This window comes from Mus caroli, chromosome 3 (genome assembly GCF_900094665.2).
Source record: "Mus caroli chromosome 3, CAROLI_EIJ_v1.1, whole genome shotgun sequence".
NCBI classification, from domain to species: Eukaryota; Metazoa; Chordata; class Mammalia; order Rodentia; family Muridae; genus Mus; species Mus caroli.
The window spans coordinates 151,960,773-151,969,023 of NC_034572.1; the positions used below are offsets into that span (position 1 = coordinate 151,960,773).

General features: G+C 37.0%; 1 non-coding gene across 1 annotated transcript; it reads right to left on the reverse strand.

Moving 5' to 3' along the window:
- Positions 1–7,742: 7,742 nt before the first annotated feature.
- LOC115030741 lies at positions 7,743–7,887 on the reverse strand. The gene has a single exon (XR_003836336.1). It is a non-coding gene; the product is annotated as a small nucleolar RNA SNORA48 (small nucleolar RNA).
- Between the last annotated feature and the right edge of the window lie 364 nt (positions 7,888–8,251).

An 8,251-nucleotide genomic window follows, 5' to 3' on the forward strand; every position in this document is an offset into this window, starting at 1 on the left:
AAAATGGCCAATAAAAAGGAAAAAATAATCAAAAGATAGTGTTTGCTGTTCTACATTTTAGAGTAATCTGATATCTAGTACTAGATAGCTCATGTACCATCTTCCACAGCTATTGTGCTACTTTAATTGACTTTTATTGGTTTAATTTCTATTGCTATAATAAAACATTCTAACAAGAAATTTTTGAAAATGGAGGAAATGGTTTATTCTGCTTACAATCCCATTTATAGTCCCTCATTGAAAGGAGGTTGAGGCAGGAACTTAAAGCAGTTAGTCATACAACATTAAAAGTCACAAATGTCAGTACAAGGAAGCAGGAGTGGGTGGATTGGGGAGCAGGGGGAGGTGGGAGGATATAGGGGTTTTTCAGAGAGGAAACGAGGAAAGGGGATAACATTTGAAATGTAAATAAAGAAATATAATTAAAAATTTAAAAAATTAAAGTTACAAGCAGAGGAAAATTGAATGTTCCTATGCTGCTTGGTTGCATGCCTGTTATTTTCCTTCACTTTTATCTGCTCTGGATGCCCACCCCATCATTACCACTTCTTTTTCCCACAGAGAGAGTGATGCAGTCTACAGTAGTCTGGATCTCTTAACAATCAAAGTAATCCTTCACATACATGTTCATAGGGCTATCTGATTTAGGCAATCCGTTAGTTGAGATTTTTGGTTGTATAGCCAGTTGTCATTTAAAACTAACCATCACAACTCTCTATTCAATTATGTGCCACAGATACACCCTACTTTATCTTTCACAGGTGTCAAAGTTAGGTTTTTACAGATGAAACAATTTTATCTTTCAACATAAAATAATTCAATACATCATAATTATCTCTTTATTGTTGTCAAGATTTTTTAATGTAAGTAATCAAAAACCTATCTCAAAATATTTTCTAAGCATTATGTTTCACTATATTCTTAAGACCCCTTACTATGTTCAAGCCAGATCAAAACAACTTCTTACATTTTCTATGTAAAACCATATTTCAATTTTACCTATTTTACCCTTCTTTTCCTCACATTTTTTTATTTTAAGAAAAATTGTTTTATCCTTGACGAATGATCCCAAATTATTTCCAATGAGAACAAATCTTCTCTCCAATATCTCAACTATAGCACCCATTTTAATTGGCCTTTGACCATACAATAGCATTTTCCTACATGAAAACACCTTGTGTTGACTGTTTTGGCATCTCTATATACCAGCTTACTTGTCATAGGTGTGTGCCACAAAGTTCATCTCAGTTCTCTTAGCCCCTCATTGAAAGGTTATCTTTGACTCATGAAGACCTCTCTGCTATCTGGAAGAATATGTTGCAACTCTCCTTTGCTCATCCTTCTATGTGTAATGCTGAATTCCTTGGCATACCACTAAATATAAGATTTGTTTGTTTTATCCATTAAACCTGTGGTATAAGGAAGATCCAAAAAGAAAGAAGAATCTCACAGAGAAAGGCAAAGGTAAATCACAAGGAAGATCTCAGACATTTCATTTTGGCCTGATTTTAAAAAAGAAATAAATTGAAAGAATATTTAAGGTAAGAAATTACTAAGTTAAGCTTTCTAATATCAGGTCCCTTGGCTTTCATTTCTTCATTCATTGTAAACATGCAAGTAATAATAGCTGTCATGAAGACTTTTGAAGGTGAAATGAGGGACTGTATGAAACATTCTACTCTTGGCAGCTGGTCTTTCCCTTCTTTCCCTGCAGGCTCCTGGAACTTCATTCCAGATTTTTTCTTTTTTTCTTTTCACTGATTTTTTTTATAATGCAGGCATATATAACTAAAAGATTCACTCTTAATACAACCTTTATAGTATTCCACAGATTCTTGGTTTTTAATTTTTAATTTTATTTTTTATTAGATATTTTCTTTATTTACATTTCAAATGTTATCCCCTTTCCTAGTTTCCCCTCTGAAAACCCCTATCCCTTCTTCCCTCCCCCTGCTCATCAACCATCCACTCCTGCATCCTGTTCCTGGCATTCCCCTATACTGGGGCATAGAACCTTCACAGGACCAAAGGCCTCTCCTCCCATTGATGACCGACTGGGTCATCCTCTGCTACATATGCAGCTAGTGCCATGAATCCCACCATGTGTTTTCTTTGGTTGGTGGTTTAGTTCCAGGGAGCTCTGAAAATAATGGTTAGTTCATATTGTTGTTCCTCCTATGGGGCTGCAATCCCCTTCAGCTCCTTAGGTCCTTTCTCTAGCTCGTTAATTGGGGACATTGTGCTCTGTGCAATGGATGGCTGTGAACATCCACTTCTGTATTTATCAGGCACTGGCAGAGCCTTTCAGGAGACAGCTGCATAAGGCTCCTGTCAGCAAGCTCTTGTTGGCATCCACAATAGTGCCTGGGTTTAGTGTTTGTATATGGGATGAATCCCCAGGTGGGGCAGTCTCTGGATGGTCATTCCTTCAGTCTCTGCCCCACACTTTTTCTCTTAACTCCTCCATGGGTATTTTGTTCCCCCTTCTAAGAAGGACCAACGTATCCACACTTTGGTCTTCCTTCTTCTTGAGTTTCATGTGGTTTGCTAATTGTATCTTGGGTATTCTGAGCTTCTGGGCTACTATGCACAATCAGTGAGTGAATATCATGTGTGTTCTTTTGTGATTGGGTGACCTCACTCAGGATGATATCTCCAGATCTAACCATTTGTCTAGGAAGTTCATAAATTCATTGTTTTTAATAGCTCCCTTATGTAAATGTACCACATTTTCTGTATTCATTCCTCTGTTGACCAGATTTTTTTCAAATAACATTAGTGACCAAAATTGATTAAGTAAGAAGAAAAATTAAATGAGATCGAAAGATTGTGGGAAAAGAAAGGAGAATCAGCAGAACCCCAGAAAAATGAAAAGAAAGACATAAAAACAACATATATACAGATATGTAGTCTTCTTTTTTTCTCCATCATGGTGTGACTTGTCTCAGATATAGTTATATTTAGACAAGTCATGATAGGAAAGGAAGAAAACCAGCCTGGATTCTTTGTCATATCCATTTACAGTTTCAGAGAAATCACTGTAACTTTCTTTTATTTTTTTTTATGGCAGAGTAAGTTTAATCTGCTAGTCAATTTCCTTGATCTCTAGGAAGCTTTGAACAAATCAGAATATATGAAACTCCACACCATATCTTTATGCTCATTATCAAGAAAACAGAGCAAGCTCTGTACTTTAAGGAGCCCCTAGAGATACACTACAAGTCCATCTTCCCCTGAAAAGATGGCCTGAGTTGGTACCCATAAGACTATGATGCTGTTAGGAGAATGAATGCCCAGATGTAGTATCTGTGTGAGGAACAGGAAGTGAGATATTGCTGTGGGTAGAGATCCAACCTATCCAGCTACCCTATTTCATTTTATGAGAGATGAGTCATTCTATACTATAGAATGATTCATCTCTTTACATTTCAACATCAATCTTTCATCATAAGGTAGTCTATTTAAATGTCACATTCCACTCTACCTAAAAATGGAAATTTCCAGGAAATATGCTTTTTGAGAAATCATAAAACTGATATAAAAACTAATTTCTCCTGACATAAGAATGAAATATTCAAAATGATCATTGGAAAAATATTCTACCTCATAAATGAATTACTGTACTTATTTTTATGGATGATGAAAAAGAACATATGAACCAGAACAGATACTTCATGGAGAACTTCAAAAGAAACTGATTCTTTAACAATAAATCTATTATATTTTATGAAAATATACTAGAAATTTATGTTTTATTTATAAAAGATCGATGGCTTTCACAAATCTTTCTGTCATCATCATATCCCCTAAACCAACAGTGAGAGGAGCTGGTAGACATGAGATAATCAAAATGATACTGTCTCTCATCATGAGTCTCAGATTGATGAGGTCTCAGATTGATGTCCCACTGCCAACAAGGCCATGTTTAAAGCACACAAATGACCACATACAGTTTTGGCAGACAGTTTTACAGGATAAGGAAATATGTTCATTGATCTGTCATTTTCTCAGTAAACTTTCTCAAGAGTTCTGACCTTAGGTTCTCAATAATTTCTTTTATAAAAGAACATTCATGATAAATTTTAAATTGTAAAACAATTTTAAAGGAATGGATAAAACAAAGGTATTTACAATATAGGAAAACTGCTATCAAAATTTTGAAACACTCATTCCTTCCTTGAGTTCCAGAATGTCTCCACATTCCCTATAACCATTATGGTCCCTGCCGTGGATGGGCCTCAGTCGTGCCCCCCCTCAATCCGCGGGAGAAATCAGGGTTCTGGACAGGTGGGCAAAGAGTTGGGAGAAATGACAAACAAATATGGGACACAAGAAAGTGTGCTGTATCTGAATGTACTTTGTCAAATCGAGCATGTAGAATCTTGTACAGTAGAAAATAGGGAAGTTAGGTGACACATCGACAAGGTACAATGAGGTTACCAAATGCTTAAAGAGTCTTACACAAAACAGAGGAATGCAAACACAAAGACTGGCAGGAACTGGGCAATAAAACAACTGAGACAAAGTCAGCTCTATCTAAGGTCAGCTTTCCAGGTGTGAGGTCTTTATACTCCCAGGGCAAGGGCTTTCACGCCCAAGTCATGGTTCTAATTAGGGAGTTCCACTCTAGCTAACCTTCTCATGAATAATGCAATACTCTAAAAACACAGCCTGATCTACTTCCTAAACCATTGTAAATTCCTGTATATGGGAGTGACTTGGCTTTTATTCTAAGTGATAGTGGGGGGGGGGCTTTCTACTAATAAGTAATGTAGTCTGCCATACATAACTATAATAAAAATTCTAAACTTACTTTGCTAAGCTTGCCCTGAGATTTCTAAATCTATGTAGTATAGTAATGCCTGATTTCTTTTACTATCTCTCTTACAATACTAGAGGCAATTCTGAATGTCACTGAATAGGCAACATTCTTACTGAATTCAAAGCCCATGGTCAGCTCAAGGACTACCTAGGGCATCAGTGAAGGCCAGGAAGCAAAGTTCGATTTTGCTTAAGTATTTGGCAAGTCATTGCTTGGAGGCATCTATAATAAAACAATACTGAAAGAAAGCACACAGATCCATTTTCAAGGACAAGTTTGGAGCATTCACTATTCAGGATGCCATGGTTCCAGGAGACTACGTTTCTGTGAACTTTTTGCCTTGGGACTGCGTCCAGGCTTTTGACCTGTCAAGTGGGTCACTACTGGTGTGGATGTAGTAGGTCTTATCCCTAGGAATTTTAGAATATTTACTCTATGTCTTTAAGAATTCAAATCTGACACCACTGAGAGATGTGGCCCTACAATACTGTTAACACTCACCACTGGTGCTTTTTCTAATTGTTTGGTTCTCACCTTTATAGCTAAAATATTAAATATTAGCTCCCTAGAAAGGACCCTAGAAGGCAATAGAACTTAAATACATGGGTTGGTGGTGCATACAGGAAGCAATTAGAAATGAAGAAGTATAAGAAGCTGGAGAGCTCCCAACTCTTAATGAAGCAGTTGCTATGTGCTTGCTGCTATGTGGGTATGTGGACAAAGAGTACTCAATATATTTCAAAGAAGCCAAAAATAGTGACTTTGTTGCAAATTTTCTAAACACTAAAATTTAATACAAATATTTTAAATATATTGTATCTGCCAAATCACATTTGACTTGGTCCATGGGTCACACGTTCCTACCCTCTGTTTCTGGAATTTTGACTAATCAGTGTACTTTTGATCCATAATTCTTTTAAAATTTTGATGCATCACTTTTTTGATCCATAATTCCCAACTTCATATTAAAAGCAATTTTAATTGAAAAGTTCAATTAAAAGGTGAAAATAAATATGTCAAACTCATTTTTAATTATTTTAAATTAATTGTTTTTATTTTTGTGCATTTTTGTTTTGCCTGCATGTATGTCTGTGTGATAGTTATAGACAGTTACAGTTGTTGTTATAAACAATTGTGAGCTTCCATGTAGGTACTGGGAATTTAACTCATGTCTTGTGGAAGAACAATCCATGTTTTTAACCACTGAGCCATCTCTCTGGCCCCTTGTGTATTCAAATGTGTCTGGTCATATTTTCCTCAAAAACAGGAGACTAATTTTTTACAGTTGAGTCTAATATCACTCAGTGTGCAGAACTAAGTCTTGATTAGAATACTAGTTAATTTTTTCCCTCCAAGCCTCCTATAAAGTATCTACACTACTTCTGACTTGATACTCCTGATATTTATATTTGGATATTATCCATGTAATTATTACGCTTGTCTAAGATGGCATTCCTATCAATCCAAAGCATATCTTAAAGGCAAAATAATAAGTATGTGCTTGGAATATATTTCATTGTTTTTCAATGATTTTATGTAATTACGCATCAAGTTTTTGCCATGTAAGTTCTTTATACACTTAATTTATTATTTTTGTGTGTATTATGGTGTTTATGTGAAGGTCAAAACCAACCCTATCAAATTGGTTCTCTCTTTCTACATTACATAAATTCTGGAGATCAAATTCAGGTCATCAGGCTGGGCAGTGTGTAAAGAGATTTTACCCACTGAACTATCTTACCAGTACTATGCAAGTCCTTTTTTTTTTCTTTTTAAATTGTATATTTTCTTTATTTATATTTCAAATGTTATCCCCCTTTCCTGGTTCCCCCTGCCCAATGAAACCCCTTATCTCGCCCCCCTGCTTCTATGAGGATGATCCACACACTCCTGCCTCCCCACCCTGTCATTCCCTTACACTGCAACATCAAGCCTTCACAGGACCAAATGTCTCTTCTCCCATTGATGTCCAATAAGCTACATAGGTGGCTGAAGCCATGCGTTCCTCTATGTGCACTCTTTGATAGGTAGTTTAGCCCTTGAGAGTGCTGGTGGCTCTGGTTGGTTGATGTTGTTCTTCTTATGAAGTTGCAAACCTCTTCTACTCTTTCAGTCTTTTTCCTAGCTCCTTTGACACCCTCAAGATCACAGCTGAGGCCACAACATCTTTCCCAACACCCCAGCATAACCAGGACCCCCCACAGGAACCAGGGAAACACAAAACCTCACCCAGCCAGAGGCATGGGTTTCTTCTAGCTTATACCTGTGCCTGGAGCAAACCCAGGACTTTGGCTCCCCACCAACCCCCACAACACCCAGAGAAAGCTTGATTCCCAGGAGCTCAGACACATGCAGAATCTCAGGATCACAGGACAGCCTCCAGTCAGAGACAGCAAGGGCAAGTAGCACTAGAGATAACCAGATGTTGAGAGATAAGCACAAGAACATAAGCAACAAAAATCAAGGTTGCTTGGCATCATCAGAACCCAGCTCTCTCACTACAAGTCCTGGATACCCTATCACACCTGAAAAGCAAGATTCTGATTTAAAATCACATCTTATGATGACAATAGAGGACTTTAAGAAGTACATAAATAACATTCTTAATGAAATACAGAAGAACACTGGTAAATGGGTAGAAGCTCTTAAAGAGGAAACACAAAAATCCCTTAATGAATTACACAAAAACACAACCAAAGAGGTGAAGGAATTGAACAAAACCATCCAGGATCTAAAAATGGAAATAGAAAGAGTAAAGAAATCACAAAGGAAGACAATCTTGGAGATATAAAACCTAGGAAAGTGATTAGGAGTCATAGGTTCACCACACAAGTTCTTAAGATTTCACTTTATGTTTAGCATTCATTTTCCTGGCTAATTGGCTAATTGGGTCTAGGTTTGATTTGATTTGATTTGATTTTTATGTGTCCTAAGCATAAAACAGCTTTAGCCACCAAGCGAGGCATCAAACAAGGATGAATAAAGGACTGCCAACTGCTCTGCCCAGGACTAATATAAAAACAAACATCACCAACAAGGTGTCTCTTTACCCAAGCTCTCCAGCTCCCCACCACCACTGTTTGTCTTTGTTTCTGACCCTCCTCTCTTATACACACACACACACACACACACACACACACACACACACACTACCTAAGTCAATAAGAAATGTCTTTATATTGAAAGTTAACATTTTGCTGGTATGTAACATAAAATTTGTCATGTCATTGTTTCTTTCCTGTTACTGTGATAAACTACCTTTAGAGAAGCAACTTAAGAGAGAAAAGTTTGTTTTAGTTCACAGCTCCAAGTTATAATCAGTCATGCTGAGGAAGCCATGGTAACATGAGCTTGAGGAAACTTGTCACATTACATCTGTAGTCAAAAAGCAGAAAGCAGAAGGGACACAGTGTTAGTGCTCAGCTTACT